The sequence below is a fragment of the Ostrea edulis genome, chromosome 10 (genome assembly GCF_947568905.1).
Source record: "Ostrea edulis chromosome 10, xbOstEdul1.1, whole genome shotgun sequence".
Taxonomy (NCBI): Eukaryota; Metazoa; Mollusca; class Bivalvia; order Ostreida; family Ostreidae; genus Ostrea; species Ostrea edulis.
The window spans coordinates 42,271,219-42,284,267 of record NC_079173.1 but is presented as its reverse complement, the minus strand read 5'-3'; the positions used below and the strand labels follow the sequence as shown (position 1 = coordinate 42,284,267).

The 13,049-nt window shown below is 36.3% G+C and overlaps 1 long non-coding RNA gene across 1 annotated transcript; it reads left to right on the top strand.

The window, feature by feature from the left end:
- Positions 1–1,876: 1,876 nt before the first annotated feature.
- On the top strand, positions 1,877–11,872 carry LOC125666457 (uncharacterized). Its single transcript, XR_007366679.2, has 2 exons — positions 1,877–2,640; positions 11,191–11,872. It is a non-coding gene; the product is annotated as an uncharacterized LOC125666457 (long non-coding RNA).
- The last annotated feature ends 1,177 nt before the right edge of the window (positions 11,873–13,049 follow it).

The following is a 13,049-nucleotide window of genomic DNA, read 5'->3' as shown; positions in this document are numbered from 1 at the left end:
AAGAATGACAAACACGTTTTCTCTAGGAACACGTGATCTAGAATGTCTTCATGGTTGTAAATAGTCTCAGATTCTCCGGTAAAGGTTCACCTTCCTTATTTATTATACAAACTGTAAGTAATCTTGTGATTTATATACATTTATTATACAAACTGTAAGTAATATTGTGATTTATATATATTTATTATACAAACTGTAAGTAATCTGGTGATTTATATACATTTATTATACAAACTGTAAGTAATATTGTGATTTATATACATTTATTATACAAACTGTAAGTAATATTGTGATTTATATACATTTATTATACAAACTGTAAGTAATCTTGTGATTTATACACATTTATTATACAAACTGTAAGTAATCTTGTGATTTCTATCCATTTAACTCGTCTGCTTGCTTCTCTGTATGGTATTTCGTTATGAACAAATTGATAAAGAAGCAGGTTTTTTCAAAATCATTACTATTTTTTTTTGGGGGGGGGGGGGTCTGAAACATGTGGATACATGTCTTTGAATTGTTAGCAGTGGGAACTAATGCGTCTTTGAATTGTTAGCAGTGAGAACTCACCCGTATTTGAATTGCTAACAGTGAAAACCCACGTGTCTTTGAATTGTTAGCAGTGGGAACTAATGCGTCTTTGAATTGTTAGCAGTGGGAACTCACGCGTCTTTGAATTGTTAGCAGAGGAAAATGACGCGTGTTTAGAAGACTGGAAGACCAGTGCGTTTGTCGTTCTTGGTATTGCTATTGCCAAAATCCGTTTGTGTCGACACTGAATTTATCATGAATGTCACAATGTTATGAAACTAGTTTTAACACTATGATGCATTTTGATACCTAATCTGGGATTTAAAAAATAAATTGGTAACAAGTAAAAATACTGTGTTGTTAGGTGAATGTCGATATCCGTGAGAACGGTGTTTAGTTTGCGTGCTTAAATGTCGATATCCCTGAGAATGGTGTTTAGTGTGCATGGTTAAATGTCGATATCCGTGAGAACGGTGTTTAGTTTGCGTGGTTAAATGTCGATATCCGTGAGAATGGTGTTTAGTTTGCGTGGTTAAATGTCGATATCCGTGAGAACGGTGTTTAGTTTGCGTGGTTAAATGTCGATATCCGTGAGAATGGTGTTTAGTTTGCGTGGTTAAATGTCGATATCCGTGAGAATGGTGTTTAGTTTGAGTGGTTAAATGTCGATATCCGTGAGAACGGTGTTTAGTTTGCGTGGTTAAATGTCGATATCCGTGAGAACGGTGTTTAGTTTGCGTGGTTAGATGTCGATATCCGTGAGAATGGTGTTTAGTTTGCGTGGTTAAATGTCGATATCCGCGTGAACAGTGTTTAGTTTGCGTGATTAAATGTCGATATCCCTGAGAATGGTGTTTAGTGTGCATGGTTAAATGTCTATATTCGTGAGAACGGTGTTTAGTTTGAGTGGTTAAATGTCGATATCCGTGAGAATTGTGTTTAGTTTGTGTGGTTAAATGTCGATATCCGTGAGAACGGTGTTTAGTTTGCGTGGTTAAATGTCGATATCCGTGAGAATGGTATTTGCTTTGCGTGGTTAAATGTCGATATCTGTGAGAATGATATTTACTTTGGGTGGTTAAATGTCGATATCCGTGAGAATGGTATTTGCTTTGCGTGGTTAAATGTCGATATCTGTGAGAATGGTGTTTAGTTTTCGTGGTTAGATGTCGATATCCATGAGAATGGTGTTTAGTGTGCATGGTTAAATGTCGATATCCGTGAGGATGGTGTTTAGTTTGCGTGCTTAAATGTCGATATCCCTGAGAACGGTGTTTAGTGTGCATGGTTAAATGTCGATATCCGTGAGAATGGTGTTTAGTTTGCGTGGTTAAATGTCGATATCCGTGAGAACGGTGTTTAGTTTGAGTGGTTAAATGTCGATATCCGTGAGAATGGTGTTTAGTTTGTGTGGTTAAATGTCGATATCCGTGAGAACGGTGTTTAGTTTGCGTGGTTAAATGTTGATATCCGTGAGAATGGTATTTACTTTGCGTGGTTAAATGTCGATATCCCTGAGAATGGTATTTGCTTTGCGTGGTTAAATGTCGATATCTGTGAGAATGGTATTTACTTTGCGTGGTTAAATGTCAATATCCGTGAGAACGGTGTTTAGTTTGCGTGGTTAAATGTCGATATCCGTGAGAATGGTATTTACTTTGCGTGGTTAAATGTCGATATCCGTGAGAATGGTATTTGCTTTGCGTGGTTAAATGTCGATATCCGTGAGAATGGTGTTTAGTTTGCGTGGTTAAATATCTATATCCGTGAGAATGGTATTTACTTTGAGTGGTTAAATGTCGATATCCGTGAGAACAGTGATGATACTAAGGTGTCTGAATCAGTCGTAAGACATAAGACAGAATATCAGATTCTTATTTTAAGAGAGTCATTCAGCACTTCATTAATTTCAATACAGAAGTAGTTCTCACTTTTATTGGATAAATTTAATCAGCTCCGTCCAGGCGAGCGAGCTGAACAAGTGCCCGGATGATCCCATTGATCGCATGCCTCTCTCGTCCTATATAATCCCTGTCAGACGATTCTCGTGTCATCTTTAGCGAGCAGTAGTTGTGCGGACACTACACGAGGGACTATAGCGGTGACGTAAGTACCTAATCACTCATTGCTACATGATACACGGGATGTCAAACAGATCTATCGCGGGTCTCCTTAATTTTGTTTGATTTTCAATTAATTTAATTCAATCAATTTGATTGAGTTAAAATTTCGCAGATATCGATAGGTACATATTTCATATTTTAATCACAGATTATAGAAAATAAGGATAACTCGATATTTGTGTTTCGTTGTGTTTTTTTTTTTTTTTTTTTTTTCTTTATTTATTTCATGTTTCGATATAACTTAAATGTTTTTTCATGTTTATACAAAATTTAAATGTTTTCCAAGTTTGAAAATGTACAGCTTAAATACTTTTTCATGTTTAAATAAAGCTTTACAATTCTTATACCTAAATACAACTTACAGGTTCATTTATTATATTTTATATATATATATATATATATATATATATATATATATATATATATATATATATATATATATATATATATATCAGATGCGATGCTTTATGGAGGCTGGGGTTTATTTATTTTACCGACAGTGTTTGGTTAATAAATCTAAATTCTTATAAAGCAAAACAATATCAAAGATAAGAATAGAAGATCGTAATGATTATTTTTGATAAATAGAGCATTTCATGTACCTGTGATTTAGTGCCGAAATTTAATATTTGAAACACACGGATGTATTTCTAAACGTGTCTTAGGTCACCCGAGTCCCTCAGTTCTTCGTCCGTCGTCGTCCGTCGTGCAATTTAACTTCTTCTTGATGCATGTAAATACCCTTCCAATTCTTCTTAAATTTGGTATGAAGTATCTTTGTTATTACAAATTTCAGGACTCCGGCATCCCTGCCAAAAATGACCAATTTACAAAAATCTTTTTCTCTACAACCGCACACTTATAAGAAAACCTTAATGCATAATGATGTAGCGCAGGCAGGTCTCTACCAATATTATAAATTTCATGATCCCCGGGGTAGGGGTTCTGACTCCAGGGCGGGGCCAAACTTTGTATATATAATATCTATGCGTTAAACATTTAGATAACATCTTCATTAATGCTATGATACTAAATTGAAACAAATTATATATTTAAAAGGAACAGGTGACCCTTTACCGACATTGTAAATTTCATGATCACGGGGGTATAGAGATTAAATGTCTCTATCATGTGAAAGACTTTTTAAAGTTTGCTGATACTGTGTAAACACTAAGTGCATATTTAGGAAAAGCAGAAAAGGTTCTTGCTCTAAGACGGTTCCAAAATAGTCATATATAGTGCACTATGTTACAGTATGTAATGTAAAGTGTTTCATCAGTGTTGAAATTTTAGGGGGATTAGTGTTTTAAAAACACATCTTGTTTTATATAGCTGCTGGTCCGTGGGGACCCGGGTTAGAATAGGTCCTCAGTACCCCTTGCTTGTCATAAGAGGTGGCTAAATGGGGCGGTCCTTCGGTTGAGACAGCAAACACTGAGGTCCCGTGTCACAGCAGGTGTGGCATAATCAAGTTCCCTCCCTGCTTAAAGGCCGTAACCGCCGGGTATAGGTCTTTAATCCTGTACATAGTATAGACCTAAATTTTGCAGCCCTTCATCGTCAATGGTGACGTCTCCATACGAGTGAAAGATTCTCGGAAGTGACGCTAAACAACATACAATTAATCAATATACTGTTGTTAAATATTAGAATTTGGCTTAGGTATGCAGAACAGGAAAATCATTATAGATTCCATAGCACTTCGGACTAGGAATACTTTTAAGTCATACCCAGGTGATCGATAATGTCTATGGACCTCTTGTTTTTAGTTTACATTGACGGTTTATTCCAGTGAATAAGTCACTGATATTATTAGGATGATTGTCTTAATCGTATTATCTATGTTTGAAACAACTCTTTGCTGAATATAGGAAAAATTGTAAATTAGCAATTTTTTAAAAACATTTTGAACCTTCCGCGAATTCAATCCTCTTTGGAAACTGACAATAATACGTGACATTAAATTTGGAATGGTACGTAAACATGGTAACTGAACACATGTACCTGTCTTCTCAAATAGAGATGTGTTTCTATCTTATATAAAGATGTGTTTCTACTGTATATTATGCTTCAAAAGCGAATACTAGTGATGTAATTATCATGTCGAGATGTACACCTGTCGAATCCGTCCACACAGGTAAATAGTAAACACCGATGTGAAGTGAAGCGTACCAAAATTCACTCCTTTCTATTCCACACAAACCCGATAAAAATAGACATCTCAACTCATATAACATAGAAATATGTGGGACACTGAATTATGGGCTCAAATCCCGAAATGGAAGGTTTCGGTCTCATTTTCTCTGACCTTTTACAGAAATAATTCATGTGGTTGTGGCATGTTTATTTCATAATAACATAACAATATGCACATTAATAGCATGACAATAAACACACGAAATGTAACAATACCACAGAACCTTCTCCTCGCGCTAAGGATCAAAAGAATTAATCCGAGAAATCGATATGTAAAATAAAACAGACAATGATTATTGTAAATTTAATGCGCTCTCGACAACCCAAGATGACACTATTTGTTTTTTCCCTTTATCACGATACTGTAAAGTTGTTGACCTTCTATGAAAATCAACGGAATGAAACTTACACAAGAAGATAAGTTTTTTCTACAACAAAGAAGACGTACTAGTACACAAAACACTGTGGTCAAGCTTTATATAATGCAATCTCTATGACACTGAAATAATAGCGTAAAACAAAGTTATCATTATTCAGGTTTCTTCACAATCTTTGGGAACACCCTCGCTTTAATGGTTGAAATCTCCTTTAAATATAAATCAACTTAACAGTACTAATTACTGTAGATTATTTCATAACGATTCCAACTAGTGGTGCTGCTATTACAAGCTTTATCATAACTTTACAGCCGCCATTGTAGTGAAAGGGAGAGAGCAAAAGAGGTGCGATATCACCTTATATCATAACAATAGACATGCGATATCACCTTATATCATAACAATAGACATGCGATATCACTTTATATCATAACAATAGACATGCGATATCACTTTATACCATAACAATAGACATGCGATATCACTTTATATCATAACAATAGACATGCGATATCACCTTATATCATAACAATAGTCATGCGATATCACTTTATATCATAACAATAGACATGCGATATCACTTTATACCATAACAACAGACATGCGATATCACTTTATATCATAACAATAGACATGCGATATCACTTTATAGCTGAACAATAGACATGCAATATCACTTTATACCATAACAATAGACATGCGATATCACTTTATAGCAGAACAATAGACATACGATATCACTTTCTATCACAACAATAGCCATGCGATATCACTTTATATCATAACAATAGACATGTGATATCACTTTATATCATAACAACAGACATGCGATAACACTTTATACCATAACAATAGACATGCGATGTCACTTTATAGCAGAACAATAGACATGCGATGTCACTTTATATCATAACAATAGACATGCGATATCACTTTATACCATAACAATAGACATGCGATATCACTTTATACCATAACAATAGACATGCGATGTCACTTTATATCATAACAATAGATATGCGATATCACCTTTATATCATAACAATAGACATGCGATATCACCTTATATTATAACAAGAGTCATGCGATATCACATTTACATTATAACAATAGTCATGCGATATCACATTATATCAGAACAATAGTCATGCGATATTACCTTATAGTATAACGATAGTCATGCGATATCACCTAATATTAAAACAATAGCCATGCGATATCAGTTAATATTAAAACAATAGTCATGCGATATCACTTAATATTAAAACAATAGCCATGCGATATCACCTCTGTATTGATAATGCGACCTTTATCTATAGCTATGACCTAACAGGGTAGCACATGAGCGTACACATATGAAGAAATAAATATAAATCGTAATTTCAAAAAGGTCGAGAGTTTAATACACTATAACTCAATAACAAGTAAGCGCTATGATCCCAGTTCTTCGGTTTTAGTTTTATAATCCCCCTTACATGTAGACATTAAAAACATATTTCCAAGAAAATTGACAATACTACAAAACTGAAGTGCGAATCTATTTGAATCCTGGGCCTGAAAATCTCGAGAGAGAAAATGAAATCGAGACTTAGATTTAAGTTTGGGATTTAATTCAAATTTTGATCGCTCAAATAAAAAAACCCTCAAACATAAGGCAAGGATACCCGACAACAAACTAAAATAGGTCCACCGGTTTATTGCCTGGCTGAGCCGACCTACACCGATTTATTGCCCGGTTGAGTCGACCTACACCAATTCATTGCAATGTTTAGCCGACCTACACCGGTTTATTGCAATGTTTAGCCGACCTACACCAATTTATTGCAATGTTTAGCCGACCTACACCAATTTATTGCCCGGTTAAGCCGACCTACACCAATTCATTGCAATGTTTAGTCGACCAACACCGGTTCATTGCAATGTTTAGCCGACCTACACCAATTTATTGCAATGTTTAGCCGACCTACACCAATTTATCACAATGTTTAGCCGACCTACACCGATTTATTGCCCGGTTGAGCCGACCTACACCGATTTATTGCCCGGTTGAACCGACTTATGTGAAAATCAACACATGCTTACAAAACTCCAGATAATAGTGTGCTTCTCTTCCTCCTGAAGTTCATACGTGACGTCATTCTCATGCACTCCCTTAATTAAAGACTAGCGTAACTGCAAACTCATGTACATTTTAATTAGCTTTGTTACTCGTGTTATGAATCCATGGCTCAGTGAAATCAATTTTGTGTTGATGACGATAAGATTCCCGGATTCTCAAGGTCGAGAGAAGCCAATGCGGTTTTCAGAAGCTTAGAATTGCTTAATCTAAATTTATCTCCCCAGCAATCCGAATCAGTTTAAACAGCTTTGCTAAATCATGGATTTTATTTATAGAGAGTTGTATGTTGTGCTGTGATATACGAATATAGCCTTATTTTACAGTACTGATGATGGGGAGGGGATACTATCAATCATTGGTAATTGTCGACAATCTAAGGGGAGCGGTTTCGCTGCTTTCGGTCTGCACAATGGGGATTGATTTTCAAGAATGTGCTGCAAAACCTGATAACGATTTCAATGCGTCAGTTTTCTTTTCTCTTTTTTTTTTTCGCAATAAATGTTCATATGCTTATTGAAGGGAACTGAGAAATGCTGGGTGCATGTATATCTAATAAACGTCACTAACATTATTCAGGGGTAAACCTAATGGTAAAGCAAATAAAACAGGTAAATCAAACGGCAAATACAGGCTGTGGAAAATACAGACTGCGTGGCAAATATAGACTGTGGCAAATATGGACTGTGTGGCAAATACAGACTGTGGTAAATATAGACTGTGGCAAATATAGACTGTGGAAAATACAGACTGTGTGGCAAATATAGACTGTGGCAAATATAGACTGTGGCAAATATAGACTGTGGAAAGTACAGAATGTGTGGCAAATACAGACAGATTGTGGCAAACATAGACTGTGGCAAATTTAGACTGTGGCTAATATAGACTGTGGCAAATACAGACATACGGACTGTGGCAAATATAGATGATGGCAAATATAGACTGTGGTAAATATAGACATGCAGACTGGCAAATATAGACTATGGCAAATACAGACTGTGGTAAATATAGACTGTGGCAAATACAGACTGTGGCAAATATGGACATGCAGACTATGGCAAATACAGACTGTGGCAAATATAGACTGCGTGACAAATACAGACATACAGACTGTGGCAAATATAGACTGTGGCAAATATAAACTGTGTGTGAAATACAGACAGATTGTGACAAACATAGACTGTGGCAAATTTAGACTGTGGCAATTTTAGACTGCGGCAAATATAGACTGTGGCAAATACAGACTGTTGTAAATATAGACATGCAGACTGTGGCAAATATAGACTATGGCAAATACAGACTGTGGCAAATATAGACTATGGCAAATGCAGACTGTGGCAAATACAGGATGTGTGGCAAATATAGACTGGCAAATATAAAACTGTGGCAAAAATAGACTGTAGCAAATACAGAATGCGACGTTCAATGTCCAGCATCTAATTCCTTCTCAGGTAACTCCAAGGTGGCGTCTAATTAAGGAATGAAATCAATTTCTACTCGTCTTATACGAAATTCGGAAAATTTGCACATTACATGTACAAACCGCTAAGAGGTTTAGATAACTGCGAGTACACCGCCCCTACTTTATGTAGTTCAAAATGAGTAGAAATTGCGTTTATTATGATTTAGTTTAGTTAAACTCAGTTGATGAATAATTGAAAAGAAAATATGAATTTCATATGACGCGGAGATAGAGGCGCCAAACCAATCGTAATTACTCGGTCACTTCCGTAAGAGCAAATATTTTCGGTTACGGAAAAGGACGGGTGAGATCCGATTGGAGCCAAACGTAATGTGACATGATATAGTCAAATGAACCGAGCATATCAAACTAGTGTAACGTGTAGCGGTCACCTATCCAAGTGCTGGTCATGCTCACCGTTGCTTAATTTATATGATCAAGAGATACACTCTACCACATCACTAGAAAAGCTAGCTCTCTAGCGAGGCAGTATACATGTAAGTTCTCTCTTATACTGCCCCCCCCCCCCCCCCCCCCCCCCCCAGACTGCATGCTCGATCATCTAGGCAAGTCAAAATAATCTGCTTTTGATGACGATGGAATTCCAGAACTAAAATGGGTATTAGTGAATTTTTATGTAATAATTTCATTAATTTATTCAATCAACACCAAAAGCACAGGATTATGAATATGACATTTATTCTATTTTCACCACCTCACCTTTTACTATGTCAAAGCTGCTGTTTATAAACACCAGATGGCGCGTGCTTCTGGCGTCATCAACTACATGTTGATAGTAGGCGTATCTAGGTGGGAGGACAGTGTAACTTCAGATTTAAGAAGGACTTATTTCAACATCTCCAAATAATGAACTCCAAGGAGATGTAGGAGAATTAATCAGGTTTTTGACCACATTTGTCGTGGTATTAGGATTAATTTGTTCTCTAAACCAGAGATAACGAGGGTCTGTATTTAATTCTTTTAAATCAGATTTCTGTATACTTTAAAGTTCCTTGATTAACAATGAGCTGATTTCTTCCAGTATGAACTTTAAATGTCCGTAATCTATCAAAGAGCAATGACACATTAAAACCATATCGGCACGTTCATTTGTTTCAAAACAGGAAATTTTAAAAGTTCCGGAAGCCGTTTTGTTACGTAATAATTCCTGTCGGCCAAAGTTAATTAAACATCGGATTAATTGAGTCCGGATGCCCTGACAAATTTCAATCAAGAACAAAATTAAGGATGTTTGGTCCGCGTGCTGCTCCTCGATTGACATCCTGCTTGTTCAATATTAGACATGTTTAAAAATAGAGGTTAATGAAATCTTCCCGTCATAATTTCTGGGGTTGTCAGGGAGATACAACGAGGGCTATTTTCAAAGATGAATAATCAGTTAATGGAAGGGTTGGTTGATTTTTTTTTATTTCTTTTACGCTCAGTCGAGAATTCTTCACTCATATTGAGACGTCACCCGCTGTAGGTGAAGGACCACAAATTTAGACCTATGCTTAGTGTTCAGGGTCGTAGCAGTGAGGGTTCTTTAATAACGTGTCAACGCCTGCCGCGAAACGAGGCCTCCATTTTTTAAGGTCATATACGAAAGACCCGTGATTCTCACCTCTGATGCCGAGGGTTTGGCAAAAGAGCAATCACTACCTATGGTTACGTCTTAGGTTTAACGCGGCCATTAACATTGTAATTTGGTTTGCTCTAGTAGAAACTTCCATATGTTTATAGACCATTTTATGGTTTACCACTATTGTATATGATTTACCTTAGTAGTTTGAAAAACTAATACACTAAAACATGGTTACAGCGAACACGCTTATAATGAATTCACGCTTACAGTAAAACATGGTTATAGTGAACAAACTTATAATGAATTCACGCTTACAGTAAAACATGGTTACTGCGAATACACTTATAATGAATTAACACTTACAGTAATACATGATTATAATGAACACGCTTGTAATGAATTCACGCTTACAGTAAAACACGGTTATAGTGAACACGTTTATAATGAATTCACACTTACAATAAAACACAATTACAGTGAACACACTTATAATAAATCCACACTTACAGTGAAACAAGGTTACAGCGAACATGCTTACAATGTATAACGAATTAACACTTACAATAAAATATGGTTACAGTGAACACACTTATAATGAATTCACACTTACAGTAAAACACGGTTACAGTGAACATGCTTATAACGAATTTTAAAACACTTACAGTCAATCATGGTTATAGCGAACACGCTTACAATGAATTCACACTTACAATAAAACACAGTGACAGTGAACACGCTTATATTCACAAATACAGCGAATTTTCTTGCATTTTCTACTCAACTGCTTTCTTTTACAGACACAATGAAGGCGCGGATCCTGTTGTTTGCTTCGTTACTTTGTGCTTTGATTCACGACGTATACGGGAAGAATTCAGTGTTTGAAGACAATCCCCTTTCCATCTCTTCAAACATGGAACTACCAAATCTGTTAACTACGGTCAACAAACGACTACGATTCAACACGGGAAAGAATTTCTTCCATGGGGGTCACCATTACAACCGCTTTGTAGACTGGAGGACTCTGTTCGAAAAGAGAAGTTTTGGTGATGCTGACATAAACGGATTTCAAGATACGAAAAATCCATTAAGATCTTATTATCAAAACTGGAACGACAGGTTTTGGCCTCTAAAGAAAAACAACAGAAACTAATTGTAATCATTTCTCGTTCTTAATTGACATCTGCCACAGATCTGGATGCCTCTCTAAAAATTACATCCTTTTCTTGGTTTCATATCGCCATCAAAGTGATTATTCGTTTGTCTAACGAGATCTCGCGTTGTCAGTTTTGTTTTGAGTGAAGTCACGAAGCGTGCGTTTATCTCGCCTAACTCGTTATTCCTGTTAAATTTTCCAGCATGAAATATCTACAATAATAGAAACACTGTTTCGATGACATTAAACACGCTTTGTTCTTCACACTACCTATGTAATACATGTAAAAATAAAACATTCCTGGATACTTTTTTCCAAATCCAAAATTCTCGTTTTATTTTCATGCAACAAGTAACGGTCTCTCCAGACCACAAAAGGTGTCACCAGGCGGACCCCCCCCCCCACCCCCACCCCCCCTTATGTGATCGATGTAGGTAATTTTCACCTGTCAGGTAATATATTTACCTTTACTTAAACAAAATGGGTGTGTCGATTTGGTACGAATGTCCTTGGCACCTGGCCAAAGAATTGAAGGTATAATTTCATTTAATTTATAGTGCCTATAAGACATTATACTGTGACGTCATCACCATGCCAGGTTTTATCATAGCAACGAATCACGATTGCAAATTTTGCCACTAAGTACATAAATATTGACCCACGATATATACTGACAAGTAAAATTATGCTTGACTTCTGTTGTGAGGATCACGGGTCTTTAGCGAGAGGTCCTGCGTCACGACAGGCGCTGACACATAATGAACCCCCCCCCCCCCCACCACCACCACCACTATTGTGTACGGCCCTGAGCGCTAAGCATTGGTCTAAAGATCTGCGGTACTTGTCTTCACATACAGCTGGTGACGTCACAATATGAGTAAAAACAAATCTCTAGGGGATAAAGAGCATAACGATTAATTGATTTATTAAATATTGTTTAACGTCCCTCACTCATATGGAGACGTCACCGGCTGCAAAATTTAGGCCTATGCTCGGTGCTTATGGCCATTGAGTAGGGAGGGATCTTTATCGTGCCACACCTGCTGTGACACGGGGCCTCGGTTTTTGCGGTCTCATCCGAAAGACCGTCCCATTTTGTCGCCTCTTACGACACGCAAGGGGGTACTGAGGATCTATTCAAAACGAAAATAAATAAAATACCCCCCCCCCCCCAAAAAAAAAACCCACCAACAAACAAAACAAATGGTATAGCAGTAGTTATAACAGAGATACAGGCTGCAGCTTGATAATGGAACCAATGAAATACATAACATTCCCTCGGATTACATACTTGGAAATTTTTTTATAATACCTATGAAAAATTATACAACACAAATGAAAAAAATATACAATATGTATGGAAAATCATAAAACACAAATGGTAAATATAGAATACCAATGGTAGATAAATAATAGAAATGAATTTTTAATACAAATGAAAAAAAAATTATACAATGCATATGGAACATAAGATATACAAAAATATATCATGCACCTGATTTT